Source organism: Onychostruthus taczanowskii, unplaced genomic scaffold (genome assembly GCF_017590055.1).
Source record: "Onychostruthus taczanowskii isolate IOZ18803 unplaced genomic scaffold, ASM1759005v1 scaffold49, whole genome shotgun sequence".
Taxonomy (NCBI): Eukaryota; Metazoa; Chordata; class Aves; order Passeriformes; family Passeridae; genus Onychostruthus; species Onychostruthus taczanowskii.
Genome location: NW_024502458.1, coordinates 6270112 through 6294504, shown reverse-complemented (window position 1 = coordinate 6294504; position 24393 = coordinate 6270112). Strand labels below are relative to the sequence as shown.

General features: G+C 38.2%; 1 protein-coding gene across 5 annotated transcripts in view; it reads left to right on the top strand.

Moving 5' to 3' along the window:
- The first annotated feature begins 4603 nt into the window (after positions 1 to 4603).
- The window catches only part of IRAG1 (inositol 1,4,5-triphosphate receptor associated 1), a 93827-nt gene continuing 74037 nt past the window's right edge, over positions 4604 to 24393 (top strand). For 3 of the 5 annotated variants that reach the window (XM_041415230.1, XM_041415231.1, XM_041415224.1), the window contains exons 1-2: positions 4604 to 4719; positions 5459 to 5578. The gene's annotated coding sequence lies outside the window, so the exon portion shown is untranslated. Of the gene's footprint in view, positions 4720 to 5458; positions 5579 to 5882; positions 5988 to 24393 lie in introns of those variants that run through there. The other 2 variants (XM_041415229.1, XM_041415228.1) reach the window with 2 other exon arrangements.

Genomic DNA, 24393 nt, shown 5'->3' with positions numbered 1-24393 from the left:
GGCGCTGTGAGGGCGGTATGAGGGTGGTATGAGGGCGGTGCCTGCTCCTTCTGATCCGTGCCTCACACCTACCCCTGCGAATCGGTATATCTAGACCTATGGATCCCCAAAAGGCAATGCTGGGTGTTTGTGCGTACACGCACCCACCGGTAAATCGAGCAGGTTTACCTGGATAAAGCTCCCTGGGCTTTGGGGCGCGGCTCCCTCAGGCGGCGCCTCTCCTCACGGCATCTCAAAAGCGTCAAAAGATTTACAAATAAACACGTTAAAACGTGCGGATTTCACCCATCTTCGTAGAAAACCAATGTGTAAATCCAAATTTCTATTATCCGATTAGCTCAGCGGGTGTAATACTTCTGCTGCTTATTTACAATTTTTCTGCCTCAGCTGGGCCAGCTATGTTGCAGTTAGGTGAGTGTTTTTAATGGCAAATACGGAATCTGATAACATGGGAGGCCGGTCTGTGTCAGGGACTCAGCCACACCGAGGTGCAAAGTCAAGAAGGAATTCCACAATTGGGCTCCTCAATTGTGTTTTTCTAATTATGATGGCAAATATATTGCATATTTGGATCAAACACAGCAAGCACAGTAACCTATGACCCCCCCTTGGTAATTTTTGCAGTTGTACCAAGGGGAAAAAAGGGCAGTAAGACTAAAAGATCCTCAGACACATTTAGACAGAAATTATTTTAACAAAACCCCAGCCTCTGATGTTATTTACACAGTCTGTTAAACCCTACAGCTAATTTGATTTTGTCCTATAGCTAATCGTCCACAGAATACAAAACTTTGAATGAATTGATAGCCACAACTATAAGGCATTAAATTAGTTAATTTTATTTGGAAAATAAGTATGAATTCCTATAATCCTATACATTATAGGGGTAATGACTAGACAACTTGCCGTGTCATCTGTTTTCTGAAGCTGAAGTAAGTCTCATTTTTTGATTACTTAACATTTTGAATGTGATTTTCTGATTTTTCTTTACACAGTAATAATTCTAAACTGAGTTACCTGCTCCAATGCATTGTACCAAATATTTCTTCTACTCTTTGAGTAGATTTCATCCATAAATACCTATTTTAGAGAAATGTGGTAGAAAAGCAGAGTGATGTTGAAATTTTTGGGAATGTGTATTTTTTGCACTAAAAACATGCCAGAGCCAATGCTATGCAGAGGCAGATGCTTATTAAGAGAGTTCCTAAGCCTTCTTTTCTGATTTATAGGCTGATTTTTCAGAAATAAACTACTTTTTAGATATTTTAGTTAATGCTGCAGCTCTTTGGGTTGAAAAGACAGCCTGTTCCTGAGGTATTTGTTCACCAGTAGCTGTAGGAAACTAGATTTCCTCATGGACAGAAAATTAGTTTTAATGAAAGATTTTATAGGGTCAGACCTTAAGAATATTAAGCCAAAGTTAAAAGAGGAAGACGATTTTTGCTCCCTGGTACAAACCTACTACACACATTTTTAATAGTTTAAAATTTTATTACTATGCTATTGACTTTTATATTGTTTAAAGCAGGAAGACTCCTTTTCTTTCCATATACACTCATAACAACAAGTCACTGTTGGCTATGTGGCATCTCTTTAGTGTGTAAACTATTGCTCTAGTGAAAACAGCTGCTTTTTTTTTCACTTTATGAGAACCTCTACCCACCTAACCATTTCTCTTTGCAGACAAATTACCATTTGTGCTTGAGGTGCGTGTCCTTAAAGGAATGAGCCCAGTTAGAAGCAGCTGGGTGTGGGCACACGGCGTGTGGGGAGTGGGAGTGGGGCCGAGCCTGATCCCCAGTGGGTGCAGCTGTGCAGAGCAGGTGAGCGGTGTTGAAGGCAGTGAGCCATGGGGTGCTGAGGTGTTACTGACCAACCACCAAAGGGAGCAGAGGGCACACAGGGGCACTGCATGAGCGTGAGGGCTGTGAAAGGCTGGGCTGGAGGACAAGAAGGGCAGAGCTTGCAGCCTTCTGAGGGGAGATGGTGTCACTCTGTATGGGCAGATACCTGAAGCCTTCTGATGTGGTGTGCTGATACTCTGGGTGGGCTGGTGCTTTCTGAAGTTGTTTGCTGATACTCTGTGTATTGTGGCTGTCTCTGCTGCAATATGTGCTGCAACAGCTGGGTGGTCAGAGCAGGTTATTTTAGTAGCAAAATACCTTTTCAGTTAATTTTTAGGATAAAAGCTCTGAGCTGTAGGTAGGGTAGTGGCAGAATGTGCCTGGGGGAGCTGTCCAGGGCCATCAGAACCTGTTAATCTTCTTTGGGCTCTGGCACAATACACAATATGTACATCTTGAAGAGGTAGTAAGCAGGTTTAGTGAGGTGCTGCATAGACTGCTTAAAAAGGTGATGAAAATGGGTTTAATAGGTATAAATTTTTTAATTAGTTTAATATTGTGCTGGTCTCGGAGGCTGCTGTATTAGCTGTGTATCTCAAACTTGTTACTTTTAGGAGTTAGGATTTTCTACCCTGACACAATATGTACATCTTGAAAAGGTAATAAGCAGGTGTAGTGAAGTGCAGGGCAGACTGGTTAAAAAGTGCTGAAAATGGGTATAAATTTTTAAAATTAGTTGAATATTGTGCTAGTTCCAGAGACAGCTGTATTAGCTGTGTAGCTCAAACTTATTACTTTAAGGAGTTAGGGTTTTCTATCCTGCTGGTAAGGAATGCTGAAGTAGACTACACTAAGTGGATTTTTAGCAATGTTATGGGTATTTTTTTCAATCAAAACTACATGAAATGTAACATACCAGAGCTGTAAGGCTGATGGCCCTTACTGGTTTGTGTTAATGTTTCACTGGAAGGTGTTGTGTTTTTGCAGACCAAGAAATATTTTTTTGTAGCTACTAAAGCTGCAGTATTTTATGCCAGATGAAAGGATTAGTATCTCTTATTGCTACTTTTTGTTTGTGCTTCATCAAATGATTGTGTTTGCCTTATTTATCATAAACGCATAATTATGTTCTACTGAGTTAGGTGGTGACCTAAATCTACAGAATTTTGTTCAGTTTTTGTTAGGTTTTGTGCAGATGGCCATCCACCACCACTAAATGCACCTGTAGTGCATTTAGTAGGTATAAAAATGTGGTTTAAAAAATGAATCTGAGAAGCAGTCCAGTCTTGTCTTGGCTTCATAGAATTTCTCTTAGAAAGCTTGAGAGAGGCAGCTGTAAGATGCAGGAGACTTTTGTCCTGTCCCTGGAGGGGCGGTTAGTGGGAAATGAAGAGTGCCATAAGAAATTAGTAGTGCAATTCTACCAAGTTAATTTTTTTAATGCTTAAATCTTCACAGCTTTCTAAATCTAAAGCTGTCCATGTTAGTACAGTGTCATTATTGCCACCTTCTGGCAAGGATGATTCCTATTCTCAGTCACTATCCAGTGTTCTGTTTACAGAGAATTTAGATTCATCCTCTGGAGTTTGGTATTTTCTCTGCTTATAGCTGTGCATTTTCCTGGAGTGGAAGTGGAGTCACCATTTTGGCTTTGACTTAGTATTTTCCAACATGTCAGACATGATGCTTTTCCCAGGAAGATGTGATTGATAAACACTGAGTTGTCCAATGATGATTTTTATTTGTATGATAAACACCTCATAAACAAAGAGTTACTGGGCAAAGGCCGATTATTCCCCTGCTCCTTTCTCTTCCTGGTGAGGGCTGTTTTTAGGGAGTATGCATCAGCATTACAGGTTTAAAATGCTTGTCAGCAATTAATAGGACAAGTGAGGATTAAACAAAAGGCTGTGGAGTATCAAATGACATTGCAGTGCTGAAATGTAAAGAATGAAAGCATTGCTAATTTTTGGTTTAGGGTGTTTGCTAGGAAAAATTGGTGTCTTTAAGACTTCAAATAGAGTTACACCTAAAGATTAATTTTTTTTTAAATTTACTTATGAATAACTTCAGGAATTTTGCCATTCTGTATCCTCTGTCTTTTAGAAATGCTTAGTTTACAGAAGCTTCCACTTGTTAAGAGGAAAACTGAAAGAAACAAAAGTTTGAGGTGGAGACTACACTGATTATTCCTTGCCAAAGCTTTCTTCCAAGAGGACTTCTGAGTTTTGATACCACATTCTTTGAAGTGAACAGTACATTTCTAACACATGAAATCACATTAATGTTTCAATGGAAGTATTAGTAGCTAGCCCAAGAACAACTGAGATCTAGCATCTCCATCATCCTCTAGTCTTTTGGATTAAATTAGTATATATTAAATGTTTATAGTTTTTTTGGCCCTAAAATGTTGGCATTTGATAATGACACTTGTTTTTCATGAAATGCTTAGAATAAAATGCTTTATTTATTCAACAGAATGTTACTGGTGTACTGAAAATGGAAAGAAAATACTACAGAATAAATATAGAATTGCATGTCTTCTGGTAGTATAATGGTACTTTGGAAAATGTTAGTAAGTAGTGGAGGAACTCAATCTTATTTAAAATGTGTCCTCTACGTGTTATATCCCTTTTAAAACAATTGTTTGCATTCTGAAATCTGTGCATGCTCTCTAAAGCCCAAGTTTTTAACAGAGAGCTTAGGGAAGGCAAAACACATTACAGAAGCAAGGACTTGAGTGCAGAAGTCAGTTCCAAAAATAACAGTGGACACTTGTGCTCAAGTTCTCAGGAAGGATGAAGGCTGAGAATCAGCCTGAAGATGAAGAAAGCTTATGGGAATATGTCACCAAATCTTTCTCTGTTTCCTGGAGGTGACTGCTTGTTCTAACATCCTTTTCATTAATGTGATTTATAATATAAACTCTATACTTACTTCTATATGTAGGAATTAAATAGAGAAAAACAACTGATTTTCATGTATCTAACATCTGAAATCCTTTCTCTTATAATTTACTGTTCTTCTATGTCTCATTTATTTTTTCTCTTACAGAATACTTTCTTCTTTTGTTTAAGCACTTAAAGTGACAAAGTTTAAATGGGTCAACATCCTTGCTTTTTGTGGGCAGAGGCCTATCCTGCCAGATGAGATCTGAATGATCTGTTCAATTTTGCTTCTCCCCAATGTTTCATTAACATCTCTTACTTTTCAGATAGAAGTCTTTAATTTTTTTTGGGCACACTAATAACTTTTGCTCCAAGGGAAAGGACAATAAATATATGGGAGAGAAAAGTAATAATTCTAGTTTCTTTCCCTCTCAAGATGGAAACTATTATTCTACTGGATCCAATTACTAGTTGTAAAGTAGGAATATTATCTGTAATTTATTTCATCCCAGGAAGATAATGTGCACTTTTCCAACTTGGCTTTTATGCCATGATTCTGTGTTATGTCTTAACACGCATCTTGCTAATAATGCAAAACTGTTTTTTATCATCTTACATTGGGGATAAAAACAATTGATCAGATTACTTTAAACTCCAGTGTAATAGCACATTGTGTATCTAGCTATTAATTAATTTAAGAAATGTCTGTTCTGTGTTCCTCTCTAGCACCTCATGTGTTTATATGCACATCCTTCTTGGAAGGCCAGGGACATTTTGTTCGGTGACTGAGAAGCGATGTGGACCGATGCCGTGCTCAAAGCCTGTTTTCATATCTCCTCTCAACATGTAAGTTTACAATTAACTTGATCCATACAAGTAGAGCCATTTATTCTGGACTAAGCAGAAGGCTGGCTGTCTTCTTGAATTAAGGCCTCAGGTTGGAAGAGAACCAATAAATGTTATCAGGCAGAAGCAAAAGTTATTTTAGGATGCAAGGAGGTACTCTAAGGAATGGGTCACGAAATCATTTGGGACCTATTTCCACATATTGCACTGCGTAGATGCTCTTGCTCAATTTTTAAAGCCACGTGGCAAGGGGGTGATGGTGGTGTGGGAGCAGCAAGAAGTATTCATTTACAAGTAATTTAACTGAGTACCTTCCCAGAAGCAGGTAACCACACTTAGAAAAAAAATGTTCAGTTGTAGCTTTTCAGACATTCCTTCTCACAGCATCTTCTAGAATTGGTATTCCCTGGTAAGTCAGGGTAGTTATACTGGGAGATATTGGATTTAATATTTCCAGCCTGTGTTGTTGATGGAATCTAGGCACAGCAGTAGCAAGCTACTACACTAGAAATGCTGTATGGTGAACTGCCTGGAAATTTTGGGGTTTGCACTTTATAGAACAATATCTACCATGCTCAAAATGAGTTAGATGAAATAGCGTAAGGAAGTAAATTCTCCTCTCAGTAAGATGCATGTGGATGTGTGCCTGGATTCTGAGCTGCTTTCATTTGCCAGAGCAGTCAGGTGCTGTTTCTGCCTTGCAGTCCCTGCTGCTGGAGTTGCCACCCTTGCTGCAACATGTTTATAAATAAAAGCATTTCTAGCTGCAAGCTCAGCCTGCGATGCAAAGTTGAGTTGTGTTTCTTCTGGCTTGCACGTTACCACTAGGAGAGCTACAGCTGGCACTCGGTCAAGAATCCTGTTGATTCAGAAGGCAGTAAAGAAACTCTCAGGACTGTGTTGCCTCTGCAAGTATGAGTGAAAGTTTATTTATTTCAGTCAAGTGACTATATGTGAGTATGGATCAGGCCATTCAAATGAAGGAAGGTGCAGCTTTCACAAGTGACTCCTTGTTACCTCACAGGGCTCTCATTTGCACCTTGGCAGATAATTTTAGCATCTCAGGGTGCATATATGGTAATTCATCATGTGCTGGAAACACAAAACTTCTTAGAGAAACACCTTTAATAGTTAATAACTAATTATGGTTTAGGCTTAATGCCTTTGTGTTAGTCAAATATAATACAAGCAACAAACCAGACTGTCATATTTTTACTCAGATAAACTTCTACTATTGAATAATTTTTCAACAGTGCCAAGAGTCTTATTTTCTAATTTAATCTTAAAAAAATAGGTTTATTTCTTAATTGAGCTGTACCTAAGGAATATAATGCTGATAATAATCTGTCTGAAACTGTAGTGGAAATCTTTCAACCCTTGTGGTGATCAGTTTCATTGCTTAACTTTGCTGTTGGATTTTTTCAGAAAGTTTAGCCTGAATTTTCCTTGCTGTTCTGTCCCATTCAGCAAGACACAGAAAAAGATGGGGATTTAACTTTCTTTAGTGTAATTTTTATTTTTCTATGGGCATGTAAACAGAGCATTTCTTTGTAAACAGATGTTTATGAAAGACATTTAAACACTATGAAGGATACTTGAAATCCTTTTAATTCATATATATATGAATGGCTGTGTCACTTCTGCAAATATTTGTTTCTACTATCTTACCTTTGTTATGAAAATACTTGTGTAACTTTCCCTCAGAATGCTTCAATCATGGTGATTGCTAATAGGCTATTATTGCTGATTAACTAGGGAATGCAGTCCATTTAGTAGGAACTATTACTGGTCATTGAGGCTGTAGGAATGCAAAAGAAAAAACAGATTTAGAAAGGATATGTCTAAAATAAGAACAAACACTTCTACAAAGCACTTAAAAGCTTGGAAATTAGTGTAAAAATTGGAAAAAAAATTTGCCTGGAATCTAAATGTAAGTAGTCTAAAAAATTTTCAAGGGGGAACTTTGATGCTCTTTTGCCAGCCTTTGTAGCAGTTTTAATAAAGTTGAATTCTCACACTACTGAGAAGCTTCTAAAACAGCCAGTCATAATCCTGACAAGTGTTTGGAGAAGCTCTGTTGTGTGTGGTAATGTTTGTTTTGAACACACATCCATTTTAGCTGTATCTTAAAACCAGTTTTGATGTCGTCCTAAGTAGTAGACTCTGCCAAGGGTAAGGACATAAATGACATCAAAATCCTTTCTTTACTAGAGGTTATAATAAATTTTTTTCTCTAACACCTGCAAAGTTTTGTGTATGTATGTGATGAATGGTTGCTAATTGTGGTATTCCAGGTTTGAGAGGTTTCCCTATCATGTCATTTTTTATCTTCTCTTTCAAGTTACCTGCATGCACCTGCTGTTGTTTTAGCAAGGGAGGCTGATAGTTCTTTTTGGAGTTTTTTGATGTGTTCTGGGAAGGATTGTTCTGTAGCTCTGAAGGCTGCTGTGAAATATCCTAAATGTTAATGGCAGAGGGTGAAGAGACCTGTTTTGACCTTAAATACCCAAACCATTTCCAAACTGATCTGGTAAAGGTGTTGATCACTTATATTCTCTTCCCTGTGCTGAATGAATAGTTTGCAACTTTCCTTCCTTCTTTTGCAGGAAAGGTGTTAACACATTCCCAAAACATACCCTCACAATTTTTCCATGCAAATAACCAAGCAGGAAAACATCAGCAGAGGGCACTATTGAGTTATAAATAGAATAATAATACATTGGCATTTAAAAAAAAACGTGTTGCCGTGTGTTTTCAGTTTCCATTCATAGAATCATAGCATAGGTTACAGTGAAAGGGGCTCTGGGGGTCATTGGGTCCGTGCCTGCCTCACAGAGGCAAATTGGAAGTCAGATACAATGAATGTGGCCTCGCTAATATTTCTACATTGCTGGAACACCTGTAACAAGCTGCAATCAGATACAGTTTTTCTCCAAACCACATTTATAGCCATTTGTGAGGCTGGATGCAGAGCATGCCCAGAGCTGAAGCATAGTTATTTTATATATGAGTAAGACCAGAAAAAAATTGTTTAACCATTTCTGTTTCCAAAGTCAGTAAATAGATTTTGCTCCTCAACTTGAGTAAAAGAATTGCATTTAATAAAATCTTTAATATTTTCCCTGAGAACTATTCAAAGCTGACCAGATTCATCCATTTTTTTAGCAAAGTTTGTAGAAAATAGATTTTGCTCCTCAACTTGAGTAAAAAAAGGCAATCATAAAAAAAAAAAAAAAATCAGTTCTACAAGTGTTTTGTCTGTTACTTCTGTAAGGCAAGATTGACCAGCATGGCAATTTCAATGTAGGTACTGTTGAAGCAGAGTATTGTTGATTTATGGTTTTTTTTATAAGCATGGTTTTATAGTTTTTCTTACTCAATAGTATGATTTTATTTCTTTCCAACCACTTTACTGGAGAGCTGAGGTAGATAGCAACATGAAGAATTTACAAGTGAGTACCACTCTTGTGTTTTAAAGCCTTTTTTTCCAAAGATGTTGTATTGAATGTGTAGACAGATTTATAGAAAGCAGAGGCTTCTCCAAATCAGTGAGTTTTATTAAGGAAATTTTTTCTTGTTTTAGTACGTCCTAGCCTGTCATCATTACTTGAATTAATTCCAGTTCCTTTTTTCAATCTAGTTGCTTATATTAGCTGAACTTTTATTAGCTAAAATGGTAAACTGTTGAATTTTGTAGGATACATCATTTTCCTTTAGCTTATCCAATTCTGCAATGCTTTTCAAGAGTGCATTTGTGACAAAATTGCAGTCTTCCAAGCTGAGGAACACGCCTGTTGTAAAATACCAATCACAGTGCTACTTCAGGGAGTTTACTGCATGTCACATTAAAGAACTTCAGATAGTTACTGAAGCCACTGGGATGCACTAATAATTTGTTAATTGCCTTAAAGCAAATGTTTCACTGTCTTCAGACTGAGAAGCAATATTGTTGAATCTTTGTCTAGTTCCCACCTTTTTTTTTTTTGATAAAGTGTTAGCTGCAGTATTTATTCAGACAAAATATTTGTGATTTTCATATTAAATAGGGCTGTTAGAAAGGGTAACATCTGTTTTTTAAAATTCTCTTTTCACTCCTAGAAAAGTTAATATTTTAGGTATGGTTATAGTAACATAAATGTTTGCCTGCCTCTGTGAATTTTGAGCTAAACAACTCCTAAAGAGGTTTTTGGCCTCTTAAAAGCACTTTCCCCCTCATTTAATCAACTGTATTTGCTCTTCAGCTAAAATTTTAGCTCCTCTCTGATGCTGATCTATCCCTTTAACACAAGTAGTGGGGTTGGTGAAATGTCAGTTTAGATTGCTGGCAGCTCTGCAAACAAATTAATTTTAGCAAGCAAATGGCCTCCTGAGGCACAGGCAGCTGGGAGTGCTGCTGCGTGCATGGCCTTGCGGGGTGGAATTCTGTGCAGGCTGGGAAGGGCTGCAGGGAGCTGAGGTGGAACCCTCTGTCAGCAGCAGGAGCAGGGGCAGGGTATGCTGAGTGTTTGGCTTGTGGTCAGAACTTGGGCAGCATTTATGTGCTCTGCAGTTCCTGGAGCAGCAGCAGCTGGTAAAGTGTCTCCTTGGTGTCACAGCTGGAGGCATGTCCCGTTGAGCAGGCAGGGTATGTTGATCACTGGAAAGTTTTTGATGAATGGGGATGTTTGCCATGTAGGAATAATATGAATTCAGAAAATATGCTCCCAACTGAAATGGTATTTAAAAAAAAAACAACAAAAATTTTCTAAAACTCTGCAATATTCCTGGTTTCAGAATGCTGATGATCTCTTTATTTTTCAATTAGGTGACATTAGCCAAGCTTTTATTTTCTCCTATTTTATTTCAGAAATAAAAATTGCTATTAAATATGCAGTTGAGCAATATGAGTTGTCAAAGAGAGGTAGGCATGAACATCTGTGGAGGTCATGTGGTATTTTAGTGTGTTGGAAGATGGTGGTGTGGAGATGAGGAAGTTCTTGTGTAGTAAGTTTTGAATGATGTGGAGGACTTGGGGCACAGAAGAATTAAAGATCAGTTTAGGGCAGCTGCTAATGACAACACTATCTCTTCTGAATGCTGACCCAAACTGAAGAATGCTGGGCTTTAAACAACAAAACCCTCGCAGCTGGGCAGTCCCAGCAGTGACAGTGTGGGACGGGCCCCTACTGTAAAATTTTGTATCTCCTGCAGAAAATGTAGCTCAAAATGGATACAGGGGAGGACGTTAAGGTTTGGTGAGTCCGTCATCGGTGTGAGAGGTTTGCTCTTGACTCCCAGGGTACAGTGGTGGCCACCACTGTAAACAGCAGCACATTTAGCACTCCTGCTGGCAGTGCTTTTTGCAGTGTGTTTGGGGTGTTCTTGGTGAAAAAGAATTCAAAGTCACACAGTGGATCATCCAGTTACTAAAAGCAGTTGAGATACATGAAATTGTGGGAATAAGCTGTTACACCTGGCAGACTACAGAAGGCACGGGTTCCTAGTGCTTTCAGACACGTACTACATCCACAGAGCAGCAAGTAGTGATTTTAGCCATGCCTTTGTGACATCACTGTTACCCTGACTGATTGAAATCAAGCACACAGTTACACAGTAACTTCCTGTGTTTTGGGATCCCTCTTCCTCCTCCACCCCCGCAAACGCTAGCACATTGCCCTCAAATGGCTGCCAAGCAGTTTTGGACTCTCATTAAGAGATTCTATTTTGTGTACTCTTAAAGTAGAAATCGCACATCATTGTGTAGTTTTACATGACGAGTTTTACTCTGCCTTCAGCAAATTACAGTGAGTGTTTTGTGATTTCCTATTGTTACCTTAGTATTGTGAAGTTGCAATTCTTTGCTGACTTTTACTATCAGGATGACCAATTACTCTCTTGCTGAGTTTATATTCTGTTGCTATTCTAATGGGATGAGTGAAGAGAAGAAGATATTGTTTGTTTTGACTTTCCTCTGTAGGGCTTTGGTTTGTGACACTTCTCTGTGAAATTATCCGTATGTTTCCTTAGGAGTTTTCAAGGAAGTCTTGAGTTCACTATTACACAAAAAAGGATGATATTCAAGATGCTGCTCTTGTTTTGGCAGCTTGAATTGAGTTCCAAAAATTCTGTTTAAAATAAAATCAGTGGGATTTATGTCAAGGTTGTTTAAATGCTTCCTACATTGTGGAACAAGTTAGAATTAATTTAATGTCTTTCATTCCCCCAAGTTTATTCTGAACCTCTAAAGAAAAATAGTGATGGAAGGGAATTTCTTATAAACACTTTTAGGGGCACTTACAAACAATGTTTCTTGAATTCCTGGAATTAAAAGCAATTGTGTGTAGTGCATCTTCCCAAATCCATGCAGCTAATTATCTACAATAAACTTTCTAAAAGCAAACAGATAAGATCAGTATATTTCATAAGAGGAGCTTTACAAGGATGCTCTGCCTCTGATCTGGAAATGAAATTGGTAGGAATTTCCCATTTCTTTTGGAAAGATTGGCAGTGGTTATAGTGAATTATCTATCGCTTCTTTTATTGGGGATATGTGGACAGAGCAACTGTATAAAGGAGGGAAACAAGACTTTTGCCTTTCTTTCCATTATTCAACTATTTTAAAGAAATACTTGTGGCTGTAGTTTCAAAAGGAAAACCAATGGCATCTTGGCCTGGACCAGCAGTGGTGTGGCTGGCAGGAGCAGGGCAGGGATTGTCCCCTGTGCTGGGCACTGGTGAGGGCACACCTCGAGTGCTCTTCCCAGTTCTGGGCCCCTCACTGCAAGACAGACGTCAAGGGGCTGGAGAGAGTCCAGAGAGGGCAACAGAGCTGGGGAAGGGTCTGGAGAGTCCTGTGAGGAGCAGCTGAGGGAGCTGGGGGTGTTCAGCCTGGAGAAAAGGAGGCTCAGGGGAGACCTTACCACTCTCTACAGTGATTTGAAAGGAGGATGTAGGCAGGTAGGGGTCAGTCGCTTCTCCCAAACAACCAGCAACAAGACAAGAGGAAATGGGCACAAACTGTACCAGGGAAGGCTGAGGCTGTACATCTGGAAGAATTTCTTCACAGAAGGGGTTGTTAAACATTGGCATTGGCTTCTTGGAGAGGTGGTGGAGTCACCATCCCTGGAAGTGTTCAAGAAAAGACTGGATGTGGCACTTAGTGCTTTGGTCTAGTTGACATGATCAGTGAAAAATTGAACCTAATAATCTTGGCTTTAAACAACATCTTGGGGGTCTTTTCCCACCTTACTGGTTCTATGATTCTGTGCTCTCTACAGTGTGTGCTCTGTAAAACATTATATGTGATGAAAAGGGACAATGTTCTGGAGGCAAAATTAGGAATACAAGATGCTTTAAAGTCTGAGTGAGAAACGGGCTTACATAGGATTTAAGTGCTGTGGACTGTACGGCAACTTTCTGCAGTCCCTAAAAATTTAAATGCAGTCATGAACTCAGCTGGATGGACAATAAGCAGCAGTGTCAATATTGTCTTGCTATGACTGCAAAAATAGTAAGATACACAAGTTTTCATCAACTTTATAGAATTCTTGCATACAATGTTATATGCAGTGTTAGAAGAAAACTTTCATTTGAAAAATACAAACCTACTACTGAGCAGATGATGGGGGGAAACCACCTGGAAACAGATGAAAGTCTGCTGATTGCTTAGATGTTGCACCTTCTTTTTATGCTTATGAACTGCTAAGTGGTTTGTTAAATCCATTTCCAAATGCAAGACTTTTTACGTGAGGGTGGCTTTGAGCCAAGGCCTGTGCTGGAGGCTGGGAAGTGACAGGCAGCTGCTTCTCCTGGTGAGCAGCTGGAGCCAGCAGTGTGGAATAAACAGTGTGGTGGCATCTCTTGGAGTGTCTGGACCATGGCTAGCCCCTCATTAGGTCAGGTCTGGGGAATGAGGCTGACTGTGGCTGAAGAAATGCAGCTTCTTAAAATGAGTTTGTGTCCCATATGCAGAAGGGTTGGAAGAAAGGGACAGAAAATCAGTAACAGGGTGGGAGGGGGAGTCTGGTTTGCTGTGGGCAGGGAAAAAATAGGAAATCCTACCTCACATGTGTGAGTGATGGAGGTGGTGAGGAAAACCTCCAAAGAATGAAAGCTCCAGGGAGGTGGTGGATCCAATTTTGTTGTTGATCTGACATTGGCTCCCTTTGACATTGTGGTCAGAACTGGGAAGCTGAAGGCATGAGTTTTAGAATCTTGGGCCCAGAAATTGAACTCTCTTCTAAAATGGGATCTGCCATACTTGTTTTGTTCTTGTAAACCTTGTGTTTGTATGAAAATAATTGAAAGCATGTGTTATATATATGCTTGTCTCAGACTGTCTTGCCCCATGTTACATCTTAAAAATCAGTTGAAATATGTTTGGGAGTTGTCTGGCTTTGATTTTTGGGTTTTGCAGGGTTTTGTTTTCCTTGGCCTTTCATTGAATGTGCAGAAAGAGCTGGTATGTTGAAGGTTTGCTTTAGAGCTGTTATGATCTGGGAAGTTATGTTCTGTTGCAGATGACAGTGAAAAGGATTTTCAAGGTGTTTACAGATAAATGAAATTGTTTTCAAACATATTGAGGTGTGACTTGCAAGATCACAAAGTTCTGACAGCACACAAAAAAAAGGTATTGCTTCTGTGAAAGTTAAGGCCAGGCCAACTTATATAAACTTCACAAAAAGAAGCTTACAGCAATTATAGACTTAGTAGACTGAAATGTATGAAAAAAAGAAGGCATTCCAAGACCAAGAGAAGTGCTGGCATGCTTCAGAGCTCATCTGTGTCCCTCTAACTTATCACTCAGTGTAACAAAATATCTCCTGTAGAGGAAATGAAGTACAAGTCCAAAATACCAGCAGGTCTAGTAAGGCTAACTGTGTTCTCTGTAGGGAAAAACATCTAGAACTCTCATTAATCATAGAATGATTTGAGTTGAAAGGGACCTTAAGATCATGTAGTTCCAGTCCTCAAGGATATTTGTCAGACAAGGATTTTAAGAAGATAACACTCCAGTACCTGGTAGCACAGATAGAACAGTGTGTGCAGGCAATTGCCCTGGGCAAAGCAACAGCTTCTTCAGAGAAGAAGCAAATTACGACAGTAGCAACTTACAATATAATGAGGTGAAACATGCAGAGAAGTAGAAGAACATTTCTGAGTACCACAAAGCATGTGAAAGACATCAGTTTATCCATTTAGAAACTCCTGTGACCTTCTTTGTACCTTGTATGATTTGGCCACTGGAGTACTGAAATGAAAAGGAGTAACTTTTAAAATCACCATTGACAAGCAAGCCTGGTCCTCTGACTGTTGGTGATTCTCCTTTTCTTTTTGCTGGGTATTCAGCAGTTTAATTCTCACAATTTAACAAGCAAAAAGCCCCCACTAACACACACAGAAAACCAAGATAAAGGAATTTTTGAAGGAATACAATAAAACTAAATTCAAATTTTTTGCCCTTTGTTATAAAGATAATTTTTAATGCTTCCATGTGGATTTTAGTGGTTTAGAGTTAAAACTAAGTTTTAATGAGCTAAGCATTTGTAAATGGAGCCTATTATAATGGGACAAGTAAGCACCTCTTAATGATTTCTTGCTTAGCTCTTTCCCTGCCACTGCTGCCTCGTGTCCTCCCACCCCATGCAGGCTTCCCGACCCTGCCACTTAGCAGGGTACTAATGAATGAGCCAAAAGAGCTTTGCCTGGGCACGCTTCCGTTGGCTGCATTTGGGTTTCAGTGATGAAACCCAGAGAGGAAACAGAGCCCAGGAGCTCAACAGTCTGGCAAGAGTGCTGCTGTGCATCAGATGTGTAAGGCATCCTACTACCCTCAAGTTTTCCTGAGACAGTTCTTTCCAGACAAGTTGGGAGGAGTAGAGTGGAGCATGTTGTGTGGTTGGATTTCTTGGCTTTTTTTTTTTTAAATTTTTTTTTTTACCTGTAGCAAGTTCAGACTTGAGCTCTTGTAACTGATAATAAAGCAGCAATGTCAGGATTTGTCTGTGTATCAAACCACTAAGGAAAGACAGCAATTAGAATTAAATAGGATTTTTGAAAACAGGTCATGTTAGTTTATAACAAAGAAGGTTGATTGCTTTGTTTTGTCCTGTTTGGTTTGGGGTTTTGTTCTTGTATAAATATTTTTGTTCATTTTGTTTCCCCAGGAGGTAATTATAGCTGTGTTTTCTTGCTGTTTAACAGGCTAATATTTCTCCTGGTCATAATTAACATGGATGAATTTTTTATGGCAATACAGTCATGTTACAGCAAATGTAACAAAAATCCATGGTGATGACAATGGTATTTGAGAGAGCTTATCTGTAAGCTACAGATAAAACACACTTTTACCCATATGTTTTAGTTATCCTCTCACATACTCATTAACATGACGTATATGTGCTTTTATTTTTCTAAAGGAAGCAATTTGATAAATAAAAACCATCTCAAACTGCAGAGAGAAAAACTTGATCCACTGTTAAACTACACTTTTTTTTAATGAGGAGAAAATGAGTCATAACTAAAGCAGAGGGAGAAAGATAAATAAAAGCTGCTCACAATAGCTGATAATAATTACAAAAAGTACAGTGCTGATCTGGGAATATAGGTGTTGGGAATAATACAATTAATAGCAACATTCCTTGCTAAATTCACTAGAATGAGTGTCAAAATATTTAATTAGGAATGCAGGCATTCCTTTTTGAAAAAAGCCTCTGGAAGGACCTTCTCATGTGGCCTATGCATAAAGCTGTGAACAGGACAGCAGCGTTCATGTCCTCACTCCCTTGAGGCTCTGTCCAGCTCTCTCTGAACTGAATGACAAAGCTCTTGCTGGCATCACTGAAGTGGAGGGGTCCTCGGATATGTGCCTTTTCCCTGTGGCTGATGCTTTCTTTTTTCCTGTCAAGTCTGAGCAGTCTTGCCTGCATCCAAAAATGTCAGTTGTGACCTTTCCAAGTACCATTAGTTTTTCCTCCTGTCCTCCTCTTCTGCCTTACCTGCAAGAGGCCTACATCTAGTCAGGATCCATGTGTCTTTCTTTGTTCCTGGCATAAATTTACACTGGTTTCAAATAAATGTAGGATTGACACCATACACTGTAGGCACATAAAACATTTGAACTTTTCTCCACATAAATTTATTACTTTTACCTTAATTTTATAGAATTTGGTATGTTAGTGTTTAGTAGTGAAAACTGGTTATTTACTTTCAAAGGGCAGTGCCAAAAGGGAAAAATTTGTTAAGATACACTTGCTCTTTCTTGTTTTGGCACATAAGGTAATCATAACCACGGTTTTGGTGGAAAACTGTTAGGACAGCTGTACATAAATGATGAATTACATGGACTGGATTTTAATGGAAATGGCTTTTTGTCCTCAGCTTTGCTTCTATTTAATGTGAAGGGAAGCAATGTAAGCTTGTTCTTCAGTCATTTGCAGGAAAAAAAATAAAGTTTGTTGTTATTGGGTTTTTCGTAAACAAATCCAAACAACTTCAATAAATAATGGAGAGAGAAGGAGGAACAGGCAGAGTGCTAACTTGTGATCATGCTTACCCATCTGTGTTCTGTGACAGTGTTCCTTATTTAATTAACAGTAGTGCACAAAGATCATAACCTTGTTTCTGACACTGTAATTAATACTTTTCCTGTTCTGAAGAGCTGGCAGTCTAAAACTGCTCCTTCTTGATATATTTAGGCAGTAAGAATAATTTGTGAGAAATTGACCTAAATAATATTACCAAAGAGGTAGCTTTGCCAAGTAAAGCTAGTTTAAATATTTAAAATAATGGAGATGCATTGTCAAAGGGACCCATGTTTCACTCTCCAGAAAGCTCTTTATGCATGACTTGGTGCACAAACACCTGTAGGGTAAGGACTTCAACAGTGCTGGATGAAGTCTAAGAAACTACAGTGTAACAAATAGGTTACCTGAAAAAACCCTGTAAGGTAGCAAAGGTCTCATTTGAGATGTAAAATAAACAGTTTTGTATTTTAGGGAGAAGGAAGATGTGGTAATAAAACACTTAATGAAAAGAAATATTGATGAATAGTACTATTTTATTTATGTAGCAAAATAGATCTCAAAATGCAGCCTGTGCTCTTGAAAAAAATCAAATTTAACAGAGGATTTGTCAGAGCAATGTAGAAGAAAAGCAGAAAATCCAGCTATTACTGGGACTATGATGAATTAGAATAATTTTTTCTGCCATCTTCACAGGCTGTGTGAACTTGAGTTTTCAAAATAAATCCTAATCCAAACTGAAGTGACAAGCTATTACTGGGACTATGATGAATTAGAATAATTTTTCTGCCATCTTCACAGGCCATGTGAACTTGTGTTTTCAAACTAAATCCTAATCCAAACTGAAATGACGTCTCTATTTCATACCAGGTAAAAACATTTAGGAGAGGTATTTAAAGCAATAGAAGGAAAACTGTAGTCTTGGCAGCAAAGGTTTCAAGCAGCCCAGTTGTAACTTTCTGATAGTGAAAAACTTAGGTTCCCACAATGCCTGCTAAAGGTTAAAATCCTTTCCAGGCAGTGATGGAGAGCAGATGTTCAGCAGGTAGAATGTAGAAGCAAGATAGAAATTAGTCTTCCAGATAAATATTACCAGAAAAATACATAAATATGTAGAACTTCAGGTATAGTAAGTTAGAATGAAACATCCAGTGAAATGGACAAAAGATTCTTGTTTACCTCATTGAAACATCTGTTAAGGAAATAAACAACTTAATGAATAAATTTAGCAATTACTGATGTGCTGAAATGTTTTGAGTAGAGCACTTGTGAAATTTAAATAATATGAAACTTGTGTAAAGACTTCTATGTAAAACAAGTAGAGGAGAATATTCTTTGAATAGGAATAGTTCTGTCCTGTCTTAACAGGAATAAAATATTGCTACTTCTTAACCACACAATGGCCTGTGAGTCATTATAAAACCTGCTTTTTTCAGGTGACAAATGCAATAATTTTACCTTGGCAATGGTTGCTTCAAACATAAGCAGGCAAAAGAGTTGTCACATATATTGCATTCTACTGGTAATAATTGTATCCACCCCAAACTTCAAACAAAACCCATTTTTGAAGTAGACAAGGGGTCTGAGATTATGTTCTCAGAAAGTGATACTGAGATGTTTTTGCTTAAAGCCTCTTAAGCAGATGTTAACTGGTGCAGCTTCAAACTTGTGTTTATAGGTTGTATTGTTTGTATTGGTGCCCTGAATTTTATAAACAGCTATGATTAAAAGACATTCTTCTGGCATTGTGCTGTCCCCCACTGCCAAAGATACATTTGTTTCCAATGCTTTTGGATTTGTGTTATTCCCATTTAAAAGGAAGGAGTGAATAACTTCTATAAGCCTTCAGAAATCTGTTAATGTCTCATGGCACTTGCTGGGCCAGTCTCCATGTTTCTCTCAATCTTTCCCAGCTCTATCTGTCCTTAACAACCTTCTTAAGCAATTGAATTTTTAAGTTTTGTTGGGAATGAATGGAATAATCACATGTGGCTTCATGGTTTTTTTTTTTGCTTCATTCTTCCTGCATCATGGCAAAAGAGAAGCTCTGTTAATCACATTGGTGTCTTCCAAAACATCTTAGCCCAATGTTTTTCTTCCCTAAGCTTTCAGCTGAATAGGATTCACGCAGCTGATCTTGTCTCCTTTTAGGAGAAAATCTTTATTTGGAACCCTGGTACAAACCCTGAGTATTTAAATGAGTGCTGGTATTGTCCTCTGAAGCATGAATACACCTGGGAAGTAAAATCAATAGAATGCAGAATCACATAATAGCAGAGTTCACAAAAACCAAAACAAATACCACAATTCAGCTGATAGACAGGTTTCATCTTTCTGTTCTCTGCAGGAGTGTTTTTTCACATTATGCTTGCAGTTGTGAAAAACACTTTCTTCATCGAGTCATTTGATTTCTTTTGAGTTAAAGGCAGAGTGCAGTTAAATGGCACCAGCTCTTGTTTTCATCTTGTAAACAAAGGAGATGTTTATCCGCACTTGTGTGTTTCACTGTACATTTTTCACACAGTAGAATTTTCAAATCATTTGCTGCTGTAAAATTGAGCCCATTTTTAAAGAATTCTAACATTAACTGCTTTGGCTGGTAGAGATGTAAATGGGGTGCAAATTAAATTTCATGTGATCTGAGTATCTTATTGGTAAAACTAGCTTGCAACAAGTATAAATGATAAATGAGAGTTCTAATTTCTCTCTGTCTTGCAAGAAAAATGTAACAATATACAATATTGCTATTGTAATAATATCCCATATAACAATAATGCAGTTTTCATGTGTGAAGCATAGTAATATGGTGAATTTTAGCAAACACTTTAAATATCTAGAATAATTTTTCATTTTATGCTCAAGTATTCAATTTTCCCTTATCTTAAACTGAAGCTTCCATGTGCGTGGTGCTGTTCACAGTAAATATACCACATCTGTTCACTAGCTTTGGATCTGTGGAAAAAAACAATATAGTAGCATGTAAAATGCTTTAACCATTGGAGGAGCACTATATAAGAAGCAGGCAACTTTCAAATATGCTTTAGTGAGTGCTCCCTTTGTGTATAGCAAAATTTCAGTCCCCTGGGGAAAGATTTACTAGGCATCAAACCAATTTCTTGCATTTTCTCCTAGAAGTCACATTTCTGAGTTTAACGGAGAGCTGACTTGAATTGGAAAAACAGTTATCTAATTAAAAGCTGAAAATCATGATGTCAGGGTGGTTAGTTATTCTGAGCAAAATAGTTAGAAAGCTGAGGAAAAGGAAATAAAGACAGATGAAACAATGAATCATTATGTAAATCAAGAAATTGAATGCTGTTTGGGATGGCAGGCAATATTAGAGAAAATTCAGGACAAGAACTCTTAATCATGTTTTTTCAAGCTAAATGTATGAGTGATGGTTGAAGAGAAAGGTAAGACTTCGAAGACATTTGGAGTTGAGTTACTTAGTGCAGTGACATTGCAGCTGTCCCATCCCTTAGATTTTTTTATCTCTTAAACTTCTTTTTAAAAATGTGTTTAACTTTTAGCTGCCTTTTTTTGGAGGTATGCACTTATTGAAGGACTATATACTGGGATATGGATGGTGTAAGCCAAAAAGCCAGGCATTGTAGAACTTCGGCTCCTTGTTTCTGGCTCTGAACCCACACAGACTACACATGAAGTCTCTAAAATCATCCTTTGTGGTGAGAAATGTTTGGAGATTGGGTAGGAAGGCTGAAGAGCATGTGGCAGCAACTGTCAAGGGCTCACTCAGCAGTTGTAACAGGTCAACTGCTAGAAATAATAAAGGGTGTGCTCACTCACAGCTAAACAGAAATTGAGACTGATAGAACAGATTCTACCATGTCAGGTAAAAATACTTTGCTTAAACCTCAGTGAGGAACAGCTGATATTTCATCATTCATTAAAGTAGAATAAGACTGATGTATAATATCTTTTTTTGTGAACCAAGGCTTTAAGAGAAGTTTAAAATGTCCTAAGGATCAATTAAACTTTTTACTCAACATGTATATGAGTGATATTCTCATATAAGATTATGGCAGATTTAATTTCGAACTGGTTCTCAGATGCCTTTGTCATTCAGCTTGATTTCCTTTTTTAGTTGCTTGCTACTTCAAAGCACTTTATTGCTGTGTTCTAAAAATTCCATTAATTTATCTGTTGCTGCCTTTTATAGTCTCAAAAGAATGTCAGCCTTGCTGTGAGAAATGCAAGTACTGCAGTGAGGTGATGAAGCAGTAACTGCTCTCCTAAAGACTCAGCTGCATGTTCAGTCCTTTCTCAGGATTGTTTTTGGAGCTGCTCAAGGCAGAGCAGCCTGTGGAAACAACAAATATGCCTCAGTTTCAAGTGTGCATAGAGGCCAGAGCAGATTGCTGCTGGTTATAACTCTCATCCAAGTGAGGTTTAGTAGAGGAATGTGCTAGTGGAAGACTGGGAATTGCAACTTGTGGTTTATAAATGTATTTTCTCCTCCTTTATTCATGAAGTAGAAAATAGGCTTTGCATCTTGAATTTGCTATTCAAGCCTATTTTATTGAATACACACTTGACTTTAATACCAGAAATCAATCATCTTAGCAGTGGAGATACTACCTGAAACCTCTGGGCACCACTCTTGTAGTGCCTTCTTTATCCATTGCTTTCTGCTGTATAACAATGCCACCAAATACTTTGTATTACATCAACTGTTTAAGAGAACCTTGATAAAAGTTAGCTTTCAGCAAGTTTAACGTGTGATCATCGTGACTTTCATCACTGAGTCTGGCAGCTGAAATATTCTTGACTGGCCTTTGCCAGGTTTTTGAAAGGCTGATGAAAACGAATCTTTTCCAAACTGGAAGTTTATGCTCCGTTAATGTTGGTATTTCAACAGCGGTTCGAAAGTTAATTAAGCAATGCTCATTATTTTTGTACTGCAGGGACTGCTGTGTAGTTAATTCTGTAGCTAAAGAATTTAAACATTTTGTGCATACTCAGCATAACCTTGTTACACTACACACTCATATTTAGTATGACTTTATTAGCTGTTTTCTTAACATTTCAGTGCAGGCTCTATTATATGTGTTAGGAGCCTCTATGAAAAGAGCTCCCAGAATTACAGAATGCTTTGGCTTGGAAGGGACATTCAAGATCCAGTCCCAGTTCCTTGCTATGGGCAGGGACATCTCCCACTAGACCATGTAACACACATGCCCATCCAGGCTGCCCTTGAGTATCAGGGATGGGGAGTCCCCAATGTCTCTGGGCAACCTCTTCCACTGCCTTATTGCCCTTATAGCAAAACATTCCTTCCTAAAATCTAATCTAAACCTACCCTCATTCAGCTTAATTGAAAACAAACAAAAATCTTGAAGTAATTTAAAAGTTGAATTAAAAGTAGCCTTGCAGAAGTATAAAAAGCAATCATTCACCTTCCATCTATTCCTTTCTGCTAGGCCACTGTATACAGTCTCCTTAGATGAGACATCCCAGCTATTTCAAGTAATCCTTGTATATACAGAGATGAAATGGTGTAAGCCATTCTGAATCTGTAGCAACAACTGTTCTACTTCATAATTAATAATGAAAATATTCTTCCCCTTTCCAAATGCTAAAAGGGCATGCAGAAGCAAATAGCAATGTATTTTGTTTCTGTTCACATGTTGTATTTTGTCCACTTGGGCATCAGGAGGGGTGTGTGTGTGTGTGCTTTTCTCTTCTGCTGGAAGTGTGGAAAGTGCTATCAGGTTTTCCTGGTCTTGTAGCTTAAGTTTCAGCACAGTAATTGGGCAGTAGAATGTGAGCTGGTAGTGACTGATCATGTCATCAAACAGGGGAAAATATTTTGACTTTCTTAGCAAGGTGAAATTCAAGGCGAATTTTGAAAAGGAAAAGAATAAGTGTGTCTACAGATGTGGACAGACTGTCCCAAAGCTATGCTTTGTCTGTGATTCCGTAAGAAAAATCAGTATTGTGCATATTTGTGTATTTGCAGGGCTCTGGTTTGTATGTATTTGAAAGCCAAATTTATTCCTATGCAAGTGCTGTAGTGTTAGGCCAATGTCTTAACCAGGCAAAACATACTTAAGGAAATAGAATCTGCTTCACCTTGTGCATTTAAACCTCTATTAATTAGATAGTTATGGCTGTGAAGGTAAGACTGGGAAAGGGAATGAGGAGCCAACTTTCTTAAAAGGGGGATTTAGTTTCTTTCTTTCCCTGTTGCTTTCTGAGGAATTTCCCAGGGGTATTTGACTTTGCTTAAATGGATCATTATGGAAGGACAGCAATCTTAGATATAAACAATGAGAACAGGAATTTCCTCTCCATTACTCAAGTTGCTACACTTTAGGAAGAGAATGAGGTAGTTGTAACAGGTTAGGCTGTGGGAATTGAGGGTAAGTGTGGCATGATACAGTGCAAGGAAACATGAAGTATTTATGTAGGTTACCAGCTCTGTTGTGCCTGTCATCTTAAAGCCTGTCACCTTAACATCTCTTCCAGACACTGAGGTCATTGTTGGGTATCTAAGGCTAAGAATTAAGTCTTGGAGATAAGTCTGAATGTAGAGACATTAAGTTTTTGCACACAAAAACGGAAAGTCCTTTTTTTTTTTTTCTCCTTTGCACACCAGTCCATTTTAGGTCTGTTTTGGCCAAGATAGGATCTAGATCGACAGTCATTCATTTGTACTTTGTGGAGTAGCATCCTGCCTCATTTTCCCTTTCAGAGGAATGGTGTGACTGCTGAAATCTTCAAACACCAGCATACAGTCCAGAGCAGCTGCTCACATGACCACTGAAAAAAAGGCAATCCAAAAGCTCTTTATTGCTGAACTCATGCTTCATAGTCTGGTTTAGTAGAAGTGTGGCTTCTGCAGGGGGATTAGGCTGTGCAGTTACAGAAGAGTGGAAGCCAAAGTTTTGACTTATGGTATTAGGAATCTATTAAAATGAATGAGTGGACATGATGAGGTTGGTAATGCATTGAATGGTTTAACTGGTGCAGTGAATTTAATCCTTTTAGCCTTTTTACAGAAATTACAAAGCTTGACAGGGTTATTAGTGAAGTATTAATGAAATCCACCAAGCTATGCAGATGCCTGCAAAGTATAGCATACCAAACAGTAGAGTTCATTTTTGAAGTTATCAGGAGGATAGTGCTGTGAAGGAGAAGCTAAATGGGCAATGGCAAATGAAGTTAAAGACTCTGTAGCTTAGAGACAGACATCTCACTTCACTGCATCTAGCAGATTTTTGACCATCACTTCCCATATGAGTAAGTCTGGCCTATCAAGTGGGATGATAAAAAGAGATGGATGCTAGTCAT